This window comes from Bos taurus, chromosome 9 (genome assembly GCF_002263795.3).
Source record: "Bos taurus isolate L1 Dominette 01449 registration number 42190680 breed Hereford chromosome 9, ARS-UCD2.0, whole genome shotgun sequence".
In the NCBI taxonomy this organism is placed as follows: domain Eukaryota; kingdom Metazoa; phylum Chordata; class Mammalia; order Artiodactyla; family Bovidae; genus Bos; species Bos taurus.
The window spans coordinates 36,111,428-36,135,186 of NC_037336.1; the positions used below are offsets into that span (position 1 = coordinate 36,111,428).

The 23,759-nt window shown below is 37.6% G+C and overlaps 1 protein-coding gene across 3 annotated transcripts in view; it reads left to right on the forward strand.

Moving 5' to 3' along the window:
• HS3ST5 (heparan sulfate-glucosamine 3-sulfotransferase 5) overlaps nt 1-23,759 on the forward strand; it is a 293,471-nt gene that overhangs the window by 30,283 nt on the left and 239,429 nt on the right. Inside the window, exon 2 of one of the 3 annotated variants that reach the window (XM_024996797.2) lies at nt 21,692-21,746. The gene's annotated coding sequence lies outside the window, so the exon portion shown is untranslated. 3 annotated transcript variants of the gene reach the window in all.

Here is a 23,759-nt window from a genome sequence, read left to right on the forward strand (position 1 = left end):
AAAATGGCTAATTATAAAAAATCATAAAGAGTAATTTAAATAAATCATAATTCTTCCACTCAGAAGTTATCACTCTTAACATATTGATGTATGTTCTTCCAAATACATAATCACAAAGATCAAAATGGAAACATAGTCAAGAAATCACTGTTTTCCTTAATACACTATAGGTCTCTTTATGTCTTAGTAAATGAATGTTAGATTCTTATAGGATTTTATTATTTGAAAGTTATACACCTTGGTTAACCACTTCCCTCAAAATAAACGTATGAATGTTTTTATTGTTTTGTTTTTTATTTTTATCATATAACAGTGCGATGATTAACAACAGCCTGGTATGTAAAATTTTGCATTCTTGTCTTGCAGTGAGAAATCTGCCTCTACTATATTCTAAATGGCAGTGTTTGCTTCAAACAATAGAATTGGGAGTTCTGTTTCTTTGTTTATTTAATGTATTTATTCTTAAGCCTGAGCATTTAATCTTGATGACTTCGGCTTTATCTGAATAATTCAACCTATTGGAACCTTTACAATCTGGAAGTGAACCAGAAAGTTGCTAAACTTTCAAGGGCATTTTAAGGCTTTAAGTGAGTTTATATTTGTGGAAATACATGGAAAATGTATCAAACATTCCTACCATTGAAAACTGTGGGGAATATAATCATATCATTAAATAAACATATATGCAGCAAATGTTTATTGTGTACAGGGCCCTACTTAGATGGAAGCAGGCTGGGGAAAAAATACTTTTCCTGGGTGTCTAGGAGGAAAAAAAACTGGTGATTAAATATGATGGTCTTTTCTATAAAAGGAATGTCAAAAGTTGTTGTCTTTTATAATACAACCAAATTTGAAAGCCTAAACTGTCATTTTAGGAAGAGTTCCTTACTCGAGTCATTAGGTAACCTACAGATAAGCTTAATTATTTGATTTATCTTTCAGAAAAAAAAAATCTAAGAGTCCCAAAGTTTTTTTTTTTTTCTTTGGTACAACTGCAATGGCAACCCACTCTAATACTCTTGCCTGGAAAATCCCATGGATGGAGGAGCCTGGTGGGCTGCAGTCCATGGGGACGCTAGGAGTCGGACATGACTGAATGACTTCACTTTCGCTTTTCACTTTCAAGCACTGGAGAAGGAAATGGCAACCCACTCCAGTGTTCTTGGCTGGAGAATCCCAGGGTCGGGGAGCCTGATGGGCTGCCGTCTATGGGGTCGCACAGAGTCTGACACGATTGAAGCGACTTAGCAGCAACAGCAGCAGCCTCTCTCTCATTGTTGGTATATAGTAAGGCAGATTTGTTATTCATTTATTAGCTATAAAAATGTTGTACTGAGTTCCGTGGAGGAGGTTACCATCTTCCTGTGAATTTAAAACTTGAAAGATATTTTAGATATAAGAATGTTAGTTTGCATTGCAATCTAAGTCTTCTATAGGCACTAAGACTAATATTTTTTCCCACAATTCTATCACTGCTCTCGTCTAATTGTCATATATGAGAGGGAACAAGTTCACTGATGTCTTCTATTGACTCATAAGTCTTGTTCTATGCCTGTTACCCTTGAGAACTTACTGAAAGGCATGTTCAAGTATAAATAAAGATCCTTTTCTTTAGATATATTTTATATTTATGAAATAAAAATTGGAAAAGAGCCCTGGCAGGTAATATTTAGTGCAAATAATTTTCTGCTCAAAATGTGAAATAATCTTGGCCTAAAGGTAAATGTAGTATTATGTCTTTCAGTGTTTTAGTCCTCTTATAAAAAAAAAAAAAATTGAAGTGTTTAACACAAAAACCTTGGTTAATATTTTCAACCTGAGATTACTGTTTAATTTATTACACTGGGTGATATTTTAGAGGGGGTGTATAGGTATGTTTTATTGACAAGTCATCCAAATAGTAAGAAGGTTTCACTTATTATTACTTAAATCTGTATCTTGGACAACTCTATTTGTATTTTAAGTGTATTACAAGTTTCAGTTATTTGAAACATATCAGCCTTTTTGGAACTTCATGTCCTCTGGTACTCATACATACTCTGTAAAAGGGTTTCTTTAGTGTGCCCAAAGAAATGACTTTCAGTGGCATCCCCTAGATTACTGGTACAAAGCCAGCTTCCTTGGCCTTGTTATTGTTTAGTCACTAAGTTGTGTCCAACTCTTTTGCAACCCCATGGCCTGTAGCACACCAGGTTTCTCTGTCCCTGGGTTTTCCCAGGCAAGAATATTGGAGTGGGTTTCCATTTCCTTCTCTAGGGTATCTTCTGATCCAGGGATCAAACCTAGATCTCCTGCATTGGCTGGTGCATTCTTTACCACTGAGCCACCTGGGAAACCTTCCATGGCCTTATCTTTCCTAAATCTGAATCTCTAAAGTGGGACTCTGCATTCCATGTTAACCACATCCCAGGTTAGTATGACACTTTACAGACCAATATGCTCTGTGGGATTGATTCTCATTTTGGCTTCCTGGATGCTTGTTAATATGATTCCTCATCTGAGGGGAAGATCATCCTTTTCTTGTTTCAACCTGCTTGACCCTGAGAACACCCAGTTATCAAGGACGGCTGTGTCCCAGTTCCCAGGAAGCAGGAATATCTCTACGTATAGTTTAAGGTTTTGTTGGGATACAGGGGACTAGCAGGAGACTCACCTCACCAACCTTTTTGTTCACTCACTTTTTCCCTGGGTCTTGCCTCCACATGGGACTGTGTGCTGGGGCAGTTTGGAACCTCTGAGATGCTGCACTGAGCTACTGCTCCAGTCAAGAGTGAGAGAGCTGTAACTTCCTATCACTTCAGTTCAGTCAGTTCAGTCGCTCAGTTGTGTCCGACTCTTTGCGACCCCATGAATCGCAGCACACCAGGCCTCCCTGTCCATCACCAACTCCCAGAGTTCACTCAGACTCACGTCCATTGAGTCAGTGATGCCATCAAGCCATCTCATCCTCTGTCGTCCCCTTCTCCTCCTGCCCCCAATCCCTCCCAGCATCAGGGTCTTTTCCAAGGAGTCAACTCTTCTCATGAGGTGGCCAAAGCATTGGAGTTTCAGCTTCAGCATCAGTCCTTCCAATGAACACCCAGGACTGATCTTCTATAGGATGGACTGATTGGATCTCCTTGCAGTCCAAGGGACTCTCAAGAGTCTTCTCCAACATCACAGTTCTAAAGCATCAATTCTTTGGCACTCAGCTTTCTTCACAGTCCAACTCTCACATCCATACATGACCACTGGAAAAACCATAGCCTAGACTAGACGGACCTTTGTTGGCAAAGTAATGTCTCTGCTTTTGAATATGCTATCTAGGTTGGTCATAACTTTCCTTCCAAGGAGTAAGCGTCTTTTAATTTCATGGCTGCAGTCACCATCTGCAGTGATTTTGGAGCCCCAAAAAATAAAGTCTGACACTGTTTCCACTGTTTCTCCATCTATTTCCCATGAAGTGATGGGACCAGATGCCATGATATTAGTTTTCTGAATGTTGAGCTTTAAGCCAACTTTTTCATTCTCTTCTTTCACTTTCATCAAGAGGCTTTTTAGCTCCTCTTCACTTTCTGCCATAAGGGTGCTGTCATCTGCATATCTGAGGTACTGATATTTCTCCCAGGAATCTTGATTCCAGCTTGTGCTTCTTCCAACCCAACATTTCTCATGATGTACTCTGCATAGAAGTTAAATAAGCAGGGCGACAATATACAGCCTTGACGTACTCTTTTTCCTATTTGGAACCAGTCTGTTGTTCCATGTCCAGTTCTAACTATTGCTTCCTGACCTGCATATGGGTTTCTCAAGAGGCAGGTCAGGTGGTCTGGTATTCCCATCTCTTTCAGAATTTTCCACAGTTTATTGTGATCCACACAGTCAAAGGCTTTGGCATAGTCAATAAAGCAGAAATAGATGTTTTTCTGGAACTCTCTTGCTTTTTCCATGATCCAGTGGATGTTGGCAATTTGATCTCTGGTTCCTCTGCCTTTTCTAAAACCAGCTTGAACATCAGAAAGTTCACGGTTCACATATTGCTGAAGCCTGGCTTGGAGAATTTTGAGCATTACTTTACTAGTGTGTGAGATGAGTGCAATTGTGCGGAAGTTTGAGCATTCTTTGGCATTGCCTTTCTTTGGGATTGGAATGAAAACTGACCTTTTCCGGTTGTGGCCACCATTGAGCTTTCCAAATTTGCTGGTGTATTGAGTGCAGCACTTTCACAGCATCATCTTCCAGGATTTGAAACAGCTCAACTGGAATTCCATCACCTCCACTAGCTTTGTTCGTATACTTATACTCAAATATTCAGTGAGCCATCTAATTTGTGTGAAACTGGGTTATTTCCTGCTATGGGAGTTAAACAAGGACAAGAATATTAAGTTTAAAAGACTCTTGCTTCAAAGAGTTTTTTTTTTAATTCAGTATACTCTTAAGCATGCTTGTTAGTATATAAATTTTCAACTTAAAAATTTTAATAGGCATTTATTATGATAATTTTTTCTACATTATTCTTGAAATAAAGAATACTCACTTATTTCCTCTCAGTAAGCAATGTCAGTGTATAAAACGTTCCTTTCCAAATTAATATGTTCTTATCTGCTTTCTAAAGCAATCATTTCTAAACAGTTGTTATATGACTCAACTCACTAAAATTTGACTGCATCAGTTTTAATATTGCACATTGACTAATGACTGTAATTAGAGCAATATTATATATATTGTCATACTCTAAACCCCCAATCATTTTATTCAAAACCAATTTGAAAATGGTCAATAAGGATATCTTTGAAGTTAAATTTGAATTCACTTCACATTGGTATTAATTAAAATATATTCTAAATTTTCTTGGATATGTTGCTATCAATATTTCATTGTCTATTAAAAGGAAGCAAATTACATCTCACTAGTAAATGCCAATTCATCTGCTTTTTAAATTTAAATGCAAATTCTTTCCATCCCTTACCTTTACAAAGTAGAAATTGCATATGTTATGCATTGCTTTACACAGGCTTCATTACCAAAGTTACTTTTTATCACTATTCTCCAAAAACTTATTTTAGACCAGCATCAATGAATCCAATTTTTATCCTAGTTTCTAAATTAAATTTTAATATAATGAAATTCTTAGAAATTTATAAAAAGAGTTTTATTATAGTTCGTAGCAATCTCTATGTAATTTAGCCGAGTACTATGTGAAAAAAAAGTAAGGGAACTTGTGGTACACATATTTCAAATGCAGCATCCTGTGTTGGTCTCACAAGAGAAAGAGAAATGATTTTTATGTTATTCAACCCTGGTAGAATGAGTTATGACTCAGAGGATGTCCCTGTAGATCTACCCTAGGTAATCTCATGGACCATAGTATAATAAGGCTTTAAGAATCAAAGTTTCCTAAAGGAATCAACCCTGACTATTTATTGGAAGTACTGTTGCTGAAGCTCCAATACTTTGGCCACCTGATCTGAAGAGCCAACTCACTGGAAAAGACCCTGATGTTGGAAAAAATTGAAATCAAAAGGAAAACGGAGTGGCAGAGGATGAGATAGTTAGATAGCATCCCTGACTCAATGGACATGAATTTGAGCGAACCTTGGGAGGTGGTGGAAGATAGAGGAGTCTGTCTTGCTGCAGTCCATGGAGTCACAAAGAAGCAGACACTATTTAGTGACTAAACAACAAAAACAACAAAATTAAAGTCTGGAATTTCCTGTCCATGTTCACAAAGTCAGGAAACTGTAGTTTGACAGCATGTGACTTTGAACCTTCTCTAGCAACAATAAAAGAAGCCCAGTCCACATGTTCACAAATGACTTGGGAGTTCTTGCCTGACAGGAAAGTGAGGCGATGCTCACGTTGTTCTTATGCAGTTATGTGTGTTTCCCCACAAGTCTCCTCTGGCTGCTGCTATCACTTACGCTATTGTGATCAGAACAGAGTTTTGAGAGGAATAGGAGATATTGAAGAATCACCAAAGAAGTGATCTTATGTCCTAATGTGTTTTCCTTAAATTTAGAGCTTTTATTTTCTTGATAACTGAGATATCTATTAAACTCATTGGATTCCTGGATTATAAAGCATTTAATACCATTTTGTTATATTTGGGTACCCAAATGCATGTGTGCATGCTCAGTTGTGTCCAACTCTGTAGCCCGCCAGACTCCTCTGTCCATGGGATTTTCCAGGCAAGAATGCTGGAGTGGGTTGCATTTACTTGATTGAACCCACATCTCCTGTGTCTCCCGCATTGCAGGTGGATTCTTTACCACTTGAGTCATTGTGGAAGCCCAAAGGTTGGAATTCCCACAGTGGGAGTCAGACCTGGACCGCCCGGGTGAAACCCAGTAATCCTAATCGCTAGACCCAAATAGTTTTTCAAATAGTAGCTATTTTTATAGCAACTATGTGCATTCATGCTCAGTCACTCAGTCTTGTCTTCTGACTCTCTGTGACCCCATGGACTTCTGACTTTGTAGCTCACCAGGCTCCTCTGTCCATGGATTTTCCAGGCAAGAATACTGGAGTGGGTTGCCATTTCCTCCTCTAGAGGACCTTCCTGACCCAGGGACTGATCTTGTATCCCCTGTGGCTCCTGCATGAGCAGGCAGATTCTTTATCACTAAGCTACTTGGGAAGCCCATAGCAACTACATCTGTAACTAAAGGAACACTGTATGTGTCTTCTTTTTTTCCTAACGTCTATTATCATATTGATGGACAACAATTTGCAGCTAGAATATAGCTGTTGAAACATTCTGTTGAAAAATTATTATAAACAATATCAGGCACTAAAGCACCAACATCTCTCAGTAATGTTGTAATACAAAATTGGTCCTGAGATGTATTCTAGGTTGAAATTTATACGGTTTGTAATCTCATGATAAACTCTTTGCTTTTGAATAATCTGTATATCAATACTATTCATGAAAAGTTTTGTCTTAAACAGTCCCCGAATAAACCAAAATAAGAATATTAAAGAAAATTTAGACCCTTAAAGAGAAAAGGAGGACTTTCTTGAACATTTTTAATAGTCATAATTGTTTAAAAAATGTGTACAGACTAAAAGAGTCTCAAAATTTAAGGTACTTTCATGGAGACAGAATGCAATGCAAATTGCACAGGAACTGTGTGGCCTTGAGTGGGTCACTTGGACATTCTAAGCTGTTTATTTCTACTAATTTAAGAAGCCAACCAGCTGGTCTTTCCTTTCCAACATTACAGTCCACTGTATCTTAGAAACTCTGGTTCTCAAGATGTAATATATGGACTCCTGTGATCCCTGAATCACTGTAAAGGAATCTGTGAGATCAAAACTATTCACATAATAATATGAAGGTTTTTTTTTTTTTGTCCTTTTCATTGTATGAATGGTGCAACAATCAAGAAAAACTTCCGAAACCTTAGCACAAATCACGGCAGCACTACCAAACTGATTATATTCTCCTCTGCCACACACTCACATTTAGAAGAGAGGGGAAGGGTGAGGAAGATGCAGCTTTCCTTAAGAATGTACTTGATAAAGCAGTAAAAATTAATTAATTATATGAAATCTCAACCATTGAATATGATATTTTAAGTAGGCCATGTGATGAAATGGTAAGTATGCATTAAGCACTTCTGCATATCAGAGTATAAAGGTTGTCTTGAGAAAAAGCTCCTGGGGATTGTTTGAGTTGCTAAGTAAACTAGCCACATTATTCATGGAACATTTTTACTTGAAAGAATGGTGGACAAACTGCAGTTATTCATTCCTGAATATTTCACAGACTTTTTCTCAAAAGTGAGCAAGGTAGGCTGTCTTTTCAAGGAGAACAACTCAACAATCTTTTTTGGCAGTGATAAAATTCTAGCTTTCAAAATAAAAGTACTAGAAAACATGTCTACACCCCTAGTATTTTGAGAGCTTCACAATCGGTACAGACTTTTTGAGTTAGATGAGTGGTAGATTTTTTGATAGTGAAATGTGTCAACATTTGGAAGATATGTAGAGTTCAGAAGATTTTAACGTTTTCCAAGTGACTAGGGTTAAAATTTATCCTTGGTAAAAAGATCCATTCAAAGTGAAATATAGAACTATTTTGAGGTGATAGAGTACAAAAGTTCACTGATTCAGTTTCAGATTCTACAATGCAGCAAAACTTTAAGAGAATATTACTTGTCAAGTGTTGGTGTAGTATTAAAGAAAAACAAGCATGATTATCTGAAAATGCTTCTGAATTAGTCTTTTCCAACAAACATCTATGTGGAACTTGATATGTATGTTATAACAAAACAACATATTGGAACAGATTTAATGCAGAGGCATTTATGAGAATCCAGGAGTTTTAAGTCAGGCATTAAAGAAATTTGTAAAAATGTAAAACAGTAAATCCCTTCTTGTAATTTTTTTGGAAAGTATATTTATTTTCTTTATAAAATATTATTTGTGTTAACATGTAATAGGTTTATTATTTTTAAATGAATTAAAAATTTAACTTCAGCTTTGACCTCTAATGTGGAAAATAGTGATAGATATCACTTACATAAACTAAAGAATCTGAGACCTAAGAGATTGATAATTGTTCATATAAACCAAATGTTAACTCAAGTTAAGAGTGCTTTTTAGCCACTAGAGGGAGCTTTTATTTTATGTAAATGTATAGTGTAGAGGCATTAAGAATTTATATGAAAAATAAATGCAAAAATTCTAGACTCACAGCATTTAATATATAAAACACAGAGCTTTGTGAGAGCCCCCAGCTCTTTGTGCTTTATTTCTGTGTAGCCCTTTAAACAAATGGAAAGATTATTTTTTTATAGCATTAAGTTTGTGTGTGACTAGTATGCTTTAGAAAATTATGTTTAAAGTAGACATTTAGGAAAACATCATGAAGTCTTACTATATGAAACCATATGATAAGCAGTCATTAATTCTTTCGGTCTATTTCTAATTGCTTCCATATAAATAGCAGGAGTTGATGTGGTTCTTTCTGCTTACTGACCTTTTAGTAATTGCTAGTTGAGTATAGGTCACTCAGAAATACTTCTGACATCTTTTATTTCTCCCAGAGACATGTGTATCAGTTACAGGGAAGTGACAGTGCTTATGGAATCAATGACTGAGTTCTGAATGATTTATTTCTTCTCTGCTCTAAGGTTCACATAGAATCACACTGCTACTGCAGCCAATCATTCCTGTGGTTTTATGAACTCTCCCTCAATGACATCCTTATTTTTATAATAAAATTTATTATCTTTGCCTTCCTGAAGACTTGATATGGAGAACCACATCCTAATTCTTAAAATATGGATGCAGAATCAATTGTTAAAGCTGTTAGATTACTTTTGTGGGTATTTTAGAAATAATTGCCTGCATTATTATCTGTATCTTAAAAATAATCTTAGGCAGTCAGTGTTATGGTGAAACTACAGCTATGTACATCCAAATTTATAGCTGGTATATTTTTCTAGATTCCTTAGGATGTTTGTTCCTGGGTAACATGTGATGTGCCCTGATAAGGACAAAGATGAGAAAGTCCCCTACAAGAGAAACTGTTTTCTCTAAGTACTTTCTTCTCTGGACAGAACTTCTTGTGCTCTCTCAAAGCAGTGGTTCTTAACGTGTTGAAATAAAAAAGAAAGAAAAGAAAGCTTTTAAAATCAGATGAAAGCCATGATTCCTCTGCCCAGAAAAATACATAAGCATAATATGCTAAATTTTTCATGCAATTTTCAAGGTTTTGAGATTTCCTAAAGTTCACAAGAATCCCAATTGAGAATTCTTGTTTAAATCAATAGAAAACCAGTGAAGATATAATGTGGTAGGGTTTTTTTTTGTGGGGGAAAAGACAAGTATCGGGGATAAGTATACATTATTCATCTTATTTATGTTGGAATCACTAAAAATATCTTTGGGCATCCTGAAATTCTTTTAGTAAAAGCTTCATAACCCATTTTTGTTAAAAAATTTTATAAAAGCTAGAGCTGAAAACTTTGATTGAACTGAGGCCAGAATTGGTGAAACCTGGTAATTCCTCAATGCAGAAAGTCCATTCAACCTGCCAATTTTTTAAAACCAATTTGAGAAAGTAAAGCATTTTAAAAAGCCTTATTGAGTCAATCTCAGTTTAAACAAATTAAACTTTCTTGAGTGATTTAGAACGTTGAATCTCCAGGAGCCAAATTGGTCTCAAGAATTCATCAGTAATAGCTACACTAGTTTCAGTTCAGTTCAGTTCAGTCGCTCAGTCATGTCCGACTCTTTGCGACCCCATGAATTGCAGCACGCCAGGCCTCCCTGTCCATCACCAACTCCCGGAGTTCACTCAAACTCATGTCCATCGAGTCAGTGATGCCATCCAGCCATCTCATCATCTGTCGTCCCCTCTCGTCCTGCCCCCAATCCCTCCCAGCATCAGAGTCTTTTCCAATGAGTCAACTCTTTGCATGAGGTGGCCAAAGTACTGGAATTTCAGCTTCAGCATCAGTCCTTCCAAAGAACACCCAGGACTGAGCTCCTTTAGAATGGACTGGTTAGATCTCCTTGCAGTCCAAAGGACTCTCAAGAGTCTTCTCCAACACCACAGTTCAAAAGCATCAATTCTTCGGCGCTCATCTTTCACAGTCCAACTCTCACATCCATATATGACCACTGGAAAAACCATAGCCTTGACTAGACGGACTTTTGTTGACAAAGTAATGTCTCTGCTTTTGAATATGCTGCAAGGAGAGATAAGAAAGCCGTCTTCAGCAATCAATGCAAAGAAATAGAGGAAAACAACACAATGGGAAAGACTAGAGATCTCTTCAAGAAAATTAGAGATACCAAAGGAACATTTCATGCAAAGATGGGCTCTATAAAGGACAGAAATGGTATGGACTGAAGAGAAGCAGAAGATATTAAGAAGAGGTGGCAAAAATACACAGAAGAACTGTACAAAAAAGAGCTTCATGACCAAGATAATCACGATGGTGTGATCAATCACCTAGAGCCAGACATCCTGGAATGTGAAGTCAAGTGGGCCTTAGAAAGCATCTCTACGAACAAAGCTAGTACAGCTGATGGAATTCCAGTTGAGCTATTTCAAATCCTGAAAGATGATGCTGTGAAAGTGCTGCACTCAATATGCCAGCAAATTTGGAAAACTCAGCAGTGGCCACAACTGGAAAAGGTTAGTTTTCATTCCAATCCCAAAGAAAGGCAATGCCAAAGAATGCTCAAACTACCACACAATTGCACTAATCTCACACGCTAGTAAAGTGATACTCAAAATTCTCCAAGCCAGGCTTCAGCAACACGTGAACCGTGAACTTCCAGATGTTCAAGCTGGTTTTAGAAAAGGCAGAGGAACCAGAGATCAAATTGCCAACATTCGCTGGATCATAGAAAAAGCAAGAGAGTTCCAGAAAAACATCTATTTCTGCTTTATTGACTGTGCCAAAGCCTTTGACTGTGTGGATCACAATAAACTGTGGAAACCTGCCTCTTTTCTTTTTTTTTCTGACCTGCCTCTTGAGAAACCTATATGCAGGTCAGGAAGCAACAGTTAGGACTGGACATGGAACAACAGACTGGTTCCAAATAGGAAAAGGAGTACGTCAAGGCTGTATATTGTCACCCTGTTTATTTAACTTATATGCAGAGTACGTCATGAGAAATGCTGGGCTGGAAGAAGCACAAGCTGGAATCAAGATTGCCTGGAGAAATATCAATAACCTCAGATATGCAGATGACACCACCCTTATGGCAGAAAGTGAAGAGGAACTAAAAAGCCTCTTGATGAAAGTGAAAGTGGAGAGTGAAAAAGTTGGCTTAAAGCTCAACATTCAGAAAACGAAGATCATGGCATCTGGTCCCATCACTTCATGGGAAATAGATGGGGAAACAGTGGAAACAGTGTCAGACTTTATTTTTTGGGGCTCCAAACTCACTGCAGATGGTGATTGCAGCCATGAAATTAGAAGACGCTTGCACAAGTGTGCATTACATAAAATAAGCTAAGAGCATTTTAACTATAGGCAGACCTAAATAATAACATTAAAGTTGTTGATTCATACTCAGCTTGTAACATTTTTACTCTTAATTGAGAAAGGATGTGAATAATATATTTAAACTTCAAATAATGTAGACATAAGATGATTACACTAAGTTATAAAGACTAAAGGACTAAAAATGCCCTCTAGGAATCCTATGGGAAAGAAAAAGATAAGAGAGATGGGTGGAAAATTACTTTTGTTCATTAATTCCTGGCAGGTGTTGTAGTTGAAGCTTACCTGAAAATGGCCTTTTCTTCTTTCAAGATAGATACTGTGCCCCAAATCCTTGCCCCCTAGAATTTTTTATAAGGAATTTTCATTATTCTACATTGTTTTTCAGATGCCTTAGCCTCTTTTAACCACACATCTATATATCTGAATTATTGTCATTGGTTTTACTTAAGTAGTAGGTGATTGATGGTTTAATTTTTCTTATGTGCTTCGGTATGGCTATAGTGAAGAAATAAAATTTGGTAAATTCTATCATTAATAAACTTAAGCATAACCTTCTCATAGTATTTCACATGTGCTATGTTCCAGTGATCATGAAATAATAATTTTCTATAACTTTCAACAAGTCTAGATTATTCTTACCTGATTCTCCTTTTTGAAGGTTGTAGTGATTGAACTGAGTGAGTTTTCTTTCTCTGTCATGACCTAATTGAGCCTAAAAATATATCTTTAGGGGCATCAAGGATCATCACATGTAAACTGAATGCATACCTCCTAGATACCTGAAGTATAGTTTGTAGGCTGCCACTATGGCAAGAATAATTCCACACCTTCCTTAGTAACTTCAAATATTTGCAAATTTTGGAAAGAAAAGGAGCAGATAGTATGATTTGCAGCTTGAACAAGTGTAGTGAGTCATCAGTGATGTGCAAAGGCAGCAAAGATCTAATGAATACATGCTGTAGTTTTAACACTGGAAATAACGTTTAATTATCCAAAATGCTATGTTATCCTTTAAAAGCTTCTTTGAAGCCCTTGGTTGCCCTTTCATTCCTCTAAATTTGGCAGGTATATTTAATTGATGATGATGGCACATGGCAGGGCTGTTTGATGGTCATGGAAGACCAATCCTATTCTAAAGAGAAACTCATGAAGTAGCAAAAGCTTCAGCCATGTGTCCAGCCCCTCCAGGGGATGGATGATAAGATCTAAGGAAGAGTGTCAGTGTTCTTGAAATTGAGTTCAAATCAAGGAACCAAGCTCCAAGTGAAGATATGAGGAAACCAAAGATTTGCCATATTTGGGAGAGTGTAGAGTGGGGACGTCCTGGTGCTGCGACAATATGGAAGTTTCCACCCTTGCCATAGGAATGATCTATACAATCCCTTTTAGTTCTAAAATTTAGATTATAAAATTTCATGCTTCAGCCTGCATTTACTTGTAACAGAGAAAGTTTATTTGCACTGCCTTATCCTCTTGAGTATCTTTTTGGTTCTTTCCACCTGCTAATGCCTATAGATCACAGGTTCTTGCTGTTGTCTCTGCACTTCAATTCAACAGAGGTGATTGTATTCAATATATATTTGTATCTTCTCCCTACATATTGTTATGAGCAGCATGCAAGTGGACTCTCATTGTGATAAAGATAAACTGTTACAGTGAAAAAAAAAATCTTTAGTAATATATATGTAAATTTTAGAAATGAAGTGAAGTGAAAGTTGCTCAGTCATGTCCTATTCCGACCCCATGGACTATAGCCTGCCAGGCTCCTCTGCCTATGGAATTCTCCAGGCAAGAATACTGGAGTGGGTTGCCATTTCCTCCTCCAGGGGTTCTTCTTGACCTAGGGATCAAACCTGGGTCTCCTGCGTTGCAGGTAGATTCTTTACCGTCTGAGCCACCAAAGAAGCCCTTGTGAATTTTAGAAGTTCCTTGTTATTCATTTGACATGAATGTATTTATATTTCTTTCTATGGATTACACTCATCATTGTGTTGATTAGAAATATATGAATACATTTCAATTTTGAATTTAATAGCAATATATGTACATGGGTGTACATTTAAACATATAGGCATATTAAGGTTTTTTTTTTTTTCTTTAGGATAAAGACAAATATAAAAATACTGTAAAATTCTCATTGAATCTGTTGCAGGATGTCTGACTTCCTCCATGAGGTGTCATTCTATAAATGTTATTACTTAGTGGAATGAGGTATATTTGACATGGACCCGTATTTACTTTTGAACTGCAGTGCTGAAGACTCTTGAGAGTCCCTTGGACAGCAAGGAGATCAAACCAGTCACTCCTAAAGGAAATCAGTCCTCCAATGCTGGAAGGAGTGATGCTGAAGCTGAAGCTCCAGTACTTCAGCCACCAGACGTGAAGAGCCAACTCATTGGAAAAGACCCTGATGCTGGGAAGGACTGAGGGCAGGAGGAGAAGGGGACGACAGAGGATAAGATGGTTGGATGAAATCATTGACTCAATGGACATGAGTTTGAGCAAACTCTGGGAGATAGTGAAGGTTGGGGAAGCCTGGCATGCTGCAGTCCATAGGGTCACAAAGAGTCAGACGCCACTGAGTGACTGCACAACATATTTACTAACAGTTGAGTGAAACATAACAGGCTTCTGTGGAGTAAAAATGTTAATGTAACAAGAGTAGATAAAAGTTAGATGAACTACTTTTAGTTTTGCTCTCAAAAAATTATATAAAAGAAATTTAAATGTTGTGAGTGTATTTTATAGACTGAGCAGAGTGGCAGCCATATGAAAAATATGTGACTGGCTCACTGGTGCTGCTGATTTTAGGGTACATTCTGAATGGTTAGTTACTTGCAGCATAGATTCACAATAGAAGCAACTTTGAGTTGTGATAGAAACTTGTGAGACACGCACATGGGACTGTTCAAATCATTAAACTCCCTCCCACTTTAGACTATCTTATTTGCCACTTGGCACAGGTCTGAAGATTGTGCAAACTGAAGAAGTCACTGGGTATGGTCTGGCAGCCCCTGAGCAATCATTTCAGCTTTGTCACAGTAGCCCTAGTTTATAGGGTTTCCCTGGTGGCTCAGGCAATAAAGCATCTGCCTGCAGTGCAGGAGACCCAGGTTCCATCCCTGGGTCAGGAAGATCCTCTGGAGAAGGAAATGGCAACCCACTCCAGTACTCTTGCCTGGATGGAGGAACCTGGTGGGCTACAGTCCATGGGGTTGCAAAGAGTCAGACACGACTGAGTGACTTCACTTTCACTTCACTTTCAAGGGGCACTGTCCTTAAGAATAGGAAGTAGTTGCTCATACATGAGTTCTAAATAGTTCCTTTCCTTCTGTATATTTTCCATGCTCTTCCACTACTGTTCTCAACATGGTCATCTCAGATACTCGGGTATAAGTGGCTACAGGCTAAAGATGACCTTATTCTATAACAGTTTGATGTCTGATGCAGCAATAGCTAGATATATCAGCTTCCTATATATGGCCTTGAATGTGTGTTTCTACTTTAGGATATGTTCTACCTACCCAATATGTCTGCAAATGTAGCAATATTTAAAATGATAATAGCCAATGCAGTTGTTCTCCACATTTGACAAAATTCCTTTTGTCTTAAATCCAGTACTTACTCTCTTATTGGAGAAGGGAACTTAAGTTTTTGAGGATTAATTCTGAGCCTGACATTGTGCTTGCCATAGATTCACTTTCACTCAAGAACTCATTTATTATTACTTTATAGATAAAATTTTATTGAATAATAAAAACATTATCAGATTTAATTAAGGGGCATTGGAAAAGGCATATCCATTTCTCCATTGCTCTTCTGTTAATACATTTTACCTATTCCCTTATATTTACTTATTCTCTTAAGTATGTGAATGTGTGTGTGAAAAGAAGAGAGGGAATGAGATAATGAAGTGTGACTGGGTACACAACTCTCTCAGAATAAAATCTTGTTCTTGGTTGTAATTAGTTCTGATTCCAGGTACTTGGTTTGGAGAAAGAGACTCTAGCACCTTATAAAATAGTATGTAAGTAATTATCTGTGTTCACCATTAGAATGTAAATAATTATCTGTGGGACTAAGCTTCTCTATCCAATAAGAGAACTGTAATCCTCAAATACACAGACATGCTCACCTTCAGGTATTAGTTAAAGTTGAGAGGAAAAAAAAGATAAATGGAAGAATCAGACAAATGATATTTGTAAAGATTTTCAAAAGCCCCTTTTACATATTTCAGTCAATATTACTGAAACATAACCAGTGACTTAATACTGCTTAATACTAAAAGTATTGATGAAGAAAGTACATCTCTTTAAATAGATTAGATGTGATGAAGAAGTTTATGACTTCACACTTAGCAAGATTAGTTTTAAGAGTTCAAAGGGACACCTCTAAAACCATTTAATCCAACTTTCTACTGACAGTCAGAATGCCTACTCTTTAGCCTGGTAAAACATGTAATGAGGCTCTGCCTAAAGACTAGAAGTTTGTAATCTGGTGAAATAAAAGCATTGCATTGTTGGCTAACTCTAATTCTGCAGTTTTTTCCATGTTGCCTTTCACGTATCAGCTCTCTTTCCCGTAATGCTGTCTCCTGGACACAAGCAAAATTTGTCACATTTTTAGATTCAAAACTTCCTGCAACGGCCTCTCCTTCAGTTGTTTCTCTGTGATATGCTATTGAGACCCAGTAAAAGCCTGCTCCTCTTGAAGACTGCCATCCAGCTCTTCTCCATCACTTAAAATCTGTCCATGATTTAATGTCAAGTTTCTTGAAAGAGATGTCTGCCTTTATTTTTCTTGCTTCCTCACTTTTAGTTCACTCCAGAAAGTTTCACAGACTAGTTTCTCCTTTGGTCTTAAATCTGCCTCTATGATGTTACTGATGATGTCCTGAGCACCAAATCCTGCATATAATGGTCTTTCTGCAGCATCTAATCCTATTGATTCCTCAAGACTCTTTCCTCTTTTATGGGCCTAAAATGTCTTTCTCCTTCTTTTCTTCCTGGTTCACCTCCAGCTCCTTCATGAGTTCACCTTTTGAAGGCTGGAGTGGTTTTCTAAGGTAGCATCTTTCATCTTTTTACATATTACACATAATTACTAAGTAGTTTTATATGTTATGTGTTATGGCCCATATTCCAATGATTCACAAAAATGTCACCAATCCGGATCTCTTTTCTAACTTCTGCAATTCAGTGTCCCCATAAACTGTTTTCATTTGGTACCTCCTCATTTCCTGCCTGTTTTACTATACCTATCTCCTGATTGGTCTTTACGTCCAATCCACGCCGTCAGTTAGTGAGGGTGAGCTTTTTGAAATGAGAATCAATCATTATTCTTGCCTTCAGGGAGTTTCCTTTTGTCTAGCAAATACTTTTCAAACTCCTTAGTTTTGTATATAAGGCTCTGTACAACTTGAGACTTCTCCAACCTCAGCTAAAGCCATTTTCCACCTTAAATTCTCAGCCTTAGTCCCAGAGAGCTCACTTCTGCTTCCTAGACACTTGGCACTCTCTCTCACATCTGAACCCTGGACGACTTTTGCCTGAAGCCTCCTTCCCCCACTCTCTACGATGTGTTCATTGGGCTGCTTCCCATGTGGCTCAGAGATGCCACTCTACCTACCCTGTGGCTTGTTCTTTCCCAGAAGTCACTTAAGGGCCTCTTCAGGATGCCTTTGGAGCCCCAATCCAGCTGTCTCTCTTAGCACTTAGCACACGGCAATTGCTCGTGGACCTGTCTCTCTCCTCACCAGACCATGAACAGTTGAACGAGGACTATGCTTTCTCATGTGTGTAACCCTGATACTTTATAAAAATGACCTTGCACCTCAGTTGGGCCATATACATCATTCACTCAGTGAATGTTTTGTGAATCTACTAAGCTCTGTAGTCAATGCTGAGGATGTACTAATAAACAAGATGAGCTGGCCTTCATGAAACTGGTAAACAACGGCTTTATTCCTTTTGTGTGCTAGGTCACTTCAGTTGCATCCGACTCTGCAACCCTATGGACCATAGCTCGCCAGGCTCCTCTGTCAGTGGAATTCTCCAGGGAAGAATACTGGAGTGGGTTGCCATGCCCTCCTCTAGGGGATCTTCCCAACTCAGGGATTGAACCCACATCTCCTGCACTGGCACGCAGGTTCTTTACCACTAGTGCCACCTGGAAACCCCTTTTAAATGTTGTTAATTCACCCTCGTCCAATATGCCAGGGTCATTTTTCAATCTTGATCTTGCTGGAAACCACATTAGCTAGCCTTCTTGAGTGTGTCCTGTGCAGATTTGTTCTTTAGGACATACCTGGAGGCACCAGGTGTGCGTTTAGTGCTACCTTTTCTCTCTTTTCATTCTCAGGGCAGTTCTATGATATCAGGACTGTTACTCTCTTTTAACATGTGAGGAAACAGAAGCTTGCAGAATTTAAATCCTGGTTTTGCAAATGTCAAAGCAGTTTCAAACCCAGAGCCCAGAACTTTATGCTAAATCGATCAAGAGGCTCTTTGTGTCTTCATTGAAGTCACTGATAACAAATGTTAAATAAAAAAGAGCTGAACTTTGAGCTGCCTGGGGCTGATATTACAGATCTCCTTCTTGGTGACACCAGACATTTATCAATCAAACATTTCTATCAATCTCCCTACTAGGCAGCCCACCTTTCTTCATCCTGTCCTTAGGACATTATGGAAGGCTTATTAAATGCCATAGAGAAATCAGTGTCTACCTTATCCACACACTGCCTTTATCTACAAATCCAGTGCTCCCATCCAATAGGGAAATGGGCCCAACACCAGACCTCATAAATATCTGAATGATTGACTTGACTTTCTTCCCTGTTCTTTCCATTCCATCCACTAACTTGCAGCTGCATCAATGCTTAATGCAATTACCCTTTAAGTCCTTAGATGTGCTGTCTCAGCGGCAGTATGCAAAGCTCTCTTCAGAGGTTGCATGGCTCCCTCCCACAAAATTATACACTTATGTATCTGTATGAATCAACCTGCTGCTTGCTCCAAAGAAGAGATCTCTGAAATCACGCATTTCCCAACCATTATATTGAAGTGCTGAGTGGCAGGGCAGGTGGGGCTGAACCCAGCTATGTTGAGGCTTGTTTCATCTCCAGAGAGAAGAGTTATCAGCCAGCCTTGCCTTGGACAGTGAGTGGAGGAGGAGAGCCCCTTTGACAGTGGGCAGAAAGAGTTGCACCTGGAAAGAGACATGAGTGTATCTTACTCTTCAAAATAAGGCGCATTTAGGTTCTAATTCCTTAATTCTTTTTGTCATTTTTCACTTGCTGCTTGATAATATAATCAGCAGGAGGGATGGTGGGAATAATTTTTTAAATAATTATTTAAACATAGTCTTGCCAGTTTTTCTCCATGAGGGTTAATGGCTTCTCATTAAAAAAAAAAAAAAAAAAAAGATTAAAGAAATGAGTCACACAACTTTTGTTAAAACAAAACAAAACTATCTCTCTTTTTTCTTTTTTAGGCAATTATGACAGTACCAATACAAATGACACCATTACAAATTGTTACGTTGTAATTTTAGAAATAAAAGTGTGTTCCCAATGAGGCTATTTCAGAAGAAAAATTTAGCATCAACTCTGATATACCATCTGGTATTCAAATCACTTTGAAAAAAATGTTCGTAGTAATGTGAATTCTCCTAGGACAAAGCTGGTGAGCAACAGGAGACTGTGGAATTAAACAACCTCGAAGAAACTGAAATCCCTTTGGCATTGCCTCTTTCTGTGTGATCTGCTCTGTCAGGAGTCCGATTTTAGTTTGATCTCAATCAGAGGGGCATAATTTATGGAAGAAATTTAAGAACGGGTGTTCTAGTTACTCTTTTTACCATGCTATCTTTAAAGAAGCTCTGAATTCTCCCCTTAAATCTACCTGACTACTGATGATTCTGAAACTCCAAGAGCGAAAAATGGGTTGGATCCTTTGTCTTCTTCTGCCTATGCTATTGAGAACAACAGCCATCAAGTTTAGAACAGGGCACAGTTTTAAAAGCTGATTCATATTGTGTTATTAGGTCCTTCAGAAGTCATCTTTGGCATATTAATTAGAATCTAAAAATGTAATGACAGTTAAAATTTTTTAAAGTTTTTTTTAATTGGAGTATAATCTCTCTATATTTATTTGATCATTTCAAACAGTCCGCAAGTATGAAACTTACAGAAAAAAATGCCATCTGTAATTGTGCTGCGTTTCAGTGACTATCAAGGACAGAGAACTTATGTAATAAGTTGATGATGTAGACTTTTTGGCTCTTCACAGCTTATATAATTGTTGTTATAAAAAAATATATATTACTTTTGTTTTCTATTTGAGGTACAGAACTCACTACTGTGTTACCCGTGGAACATTTTTGCTTAATTAAGAACTGCGGTCAAGAGGGTTACTTGAATGTAAACTATTTGATTTCAAAGTTCATAAAGATAGTTTGAAAAATTGAAAGTATATCTTGCTTGCTTTTCCTAACTTCAATTCTGTTCATCATTTAGGTGATGATACAAAATATAAAATTTGTATTTGCAGAACATGTTTGAAAAGGAATTTAGCTGGTGAGTTCTAGAAAGTATTGTTCTCAGAGTCTTCCCAAGAAGGAGATAACATTACAAGCATTAATGTCCTCAGCTGACAAACTGAAACACAGGTTAGGATTGACTTGAGGTTTTACCATCTGCCCTTGTTGCTCAGCTGGTAAAGAATCTGCCTGCAATGCGGGAGACCTGGGTTCAATCCCTGGGTTGGGAGGATCCCCTGGAGAAGGGAAAGGCTACCCACTCCAGTATTCTGGCCTGGAGAATTCCGTGGACTGTATAGTCCATGGGGTCACAAAGAGTCGGACATGACTGAGCGACTCTCACTTTCACTTTACCATCTGCAGAGTTATAAGGAAACCAGCCTTCTGGAGTGGTTTCTTTGCATCCTACCTAAAATGGGCACAATATACTAAGCAAGGGAGAATGTTTGGTAAATTAGTTCCTAAGGGCTGGCTTACTGGCTTGGGCTGGGGCGGGGTGGGGCACTTAAAAATAATAAGGAGGAAGATAATTGGTGCAGTGTCTTTCCATTTTATGTCTTTAATTTAAAAATAAAAATATCTACAGTTTCTGTTCTTGTAGAACATAAAATGTCTTCATATTTCTTGGACTTATTGGCTGTACATTTTGCTGATTTGGAAGCAGCTGCAGTATTGCTTTTCCTACCCAAAAGAGAATTTATAAATAGTACTGGTCAGTATCCAATATGTGTGATTTTTTTTTAAACTGGTGACTGAATTGTCTTTAGAAAGTATATTTTTAGTGTAAAAACTACAATGCTGTATTATGGTAGTTCTATGAAATAGATTTTAAAATATGTATATTCCACACTGAAATGTAAAAATGACATTAAAAAGAGAAACTCAGTCAGTGATTAAATATATTCATTCAACCCTTTAAATATTCCACCAGCCAGCATTTACTGAGGACCTACTCTGTGTTGGGCACTGTTCCAACAAGGATATTTTGAATGTCTTCTCTGTTCCAGGAGCTGTCCCAGGCATTTGAAATACAAAATTCATAAAGTACAGTCTGTTTTCTTAGGGAACTAAGGATCAGTACTATTGTGGGAAGAAGGGATGATCAGTTAGTAGCTGACTAGGTCAGGGAAAAACCTCGAGGTTATGGGGCAATGGTCCCCATCACCACTGGACTGAAATATTTTATTTAAATTTTTCAGTACAGATTACATCTAACATCCTGGTTGTTTTGGAGGATGGCTACAAGAGACACAGGTAAGAGATTCTGGAACAGTGGGGATAGTTGTTGTTCAGTCACTCCGTCATATCCAACTCTTTGTGACCTTATGGACTATAGCATGCCAGGCTTCCCTGTCCTTCACCATCTTCCGGAGCTTGCTCAGACTCATGTCCATCAAGTCAGTGATGCCATCCAACCATCTCGTCCTCTATCATCTCCTGCCTTCGTCTTTCCCAACATCAGGGCCTTTTCTAATGAGTTGGCTCTTCACATCAGGTGGCCAAAGTATTGGACCTTCAGCATCAGTCCTTCTAATGAATATTCAGGATTGATTTCCTTTAGGATTGACTGGTTTGATCTCCTTGCAGTCCAAGGGACTCTCAAGAGTCTTCTCCAACACCACAGTTCAAAAGCATCAATTCTTTGGCGCTCAGCCTTCTGTATGGTCCAACTTTCACATCCATACACGACTACTGGAAAAACCATAGCTTTGACTATACAGACCTTTGTTGGCAAAGTAATGACTCTGCTTTTTAATATGCTGTCTAGGTTTGTCATAGTGTAAATACCTTCTCCTCCATGAAACCTCTAGCAATCTGTCCAGCTGAATATAACTATTTAGTCAAACTCACAGTGCTTTTGTTCTTATGTCATATATCTATGTTTCTATATCTGTAAGTCCCTATATCTGTCTGTCTGTCTCTGCATGGCAGCTCTGGGATCTAAGAGCAAGTGTTCCAAGAGTCAGGAAATAGAAGATACCAGCCTCTCAAGTCCCCTTTCATTTGAGAAAGGCAAGATTTCAGAGAAGAATTTTTTTTAAAGCTGTCTTTAAAATGTCCCTGTCTGCCTGGCTACCAGACTAATATCCTTAGTGACATTTTTAGAACTACATTAAATTCCAAATGTTACATATATATGTAGTAGCAGTATATATAAAACATAATAAAATGTATGATTGCATTGATTTTCTGATCTGCACTATGGAGAAACACACGCAATGAATTTTGCCACTCAATAATTGCCCTTTGGTTACCTCCCTTAAAGAGTATATTTTATAATACATTGTTAATAGAGAAAGGATTATTTTATCAAATGCTCTTTACCTGTTGCTTTCACTGGTGTTGTACATTACCTCACAATATTTTCTTATAATTGTAGCAGATTAATTATGTGTAATCTATGTATTATTTATTTATTGAAATAGCTATGGTAATTTCTGACTTTCTTAATATATCAGGAGTAACTCATTTCTTCACATTAATAGTGCATATGTGAGTGTATATGTTTGTGTTAAAATAACATCTTCACATGTTACTAGTTTCAGTAGGATGAAATTTCAAGGATTATTCCCTCTGAAGCTTTTAGGTAGGAGAAGATGAGAAACTGGGCAAAGGGGAAAATTTCATCTTCCTGCAGTGTATCACACAATTAGGTACTTTATGGGGAATTTTATGTCTTCTACTGAAATAGCCAGCATTGGATGTTTTCAGAAATAGGATATTGGACTGATCAGATCATTGGTCAGTTCTGCTATGGTAATTTCTGTTTGCCTAAAGAGGGTGTTTTTTGCTTGATTTGAATACACGTTAGAAAACAGTCAATGTTCTTTGTTTAGATTTCTTGAATCATACCATACTAGAAACGGCCATACTACAAGATTTCTTACTTGTCAAAGTGCTTCTTTTTCAAGTGTTATGGTAGGAGAATCATTTAATGGTGTGAGAAGAGATTCATAGCATGTTACATGGAAAAAAACATTATAGAAAAAATATAAATTACAGTTCCTTTTTATATTATATACACAAAGGAAAGCCTTTGGTAGTAGAGTTGTGGTTATGATCACAATCTTTGGTGTAATTTGGAGGGTCTAGTTTCAAATCCTAGCTTCTCACTTTATTAAATATATGACCTTTGACCTAGAGCAAATTACTAAACATATCTCTGCCTTAATTTCCTCATTTGCAATGGAGATGGTGGGTTCGTACATTAAAGATTATTTATATTATCTGTTCTAAATTATTTATATATAATAGAGAACAGAGATC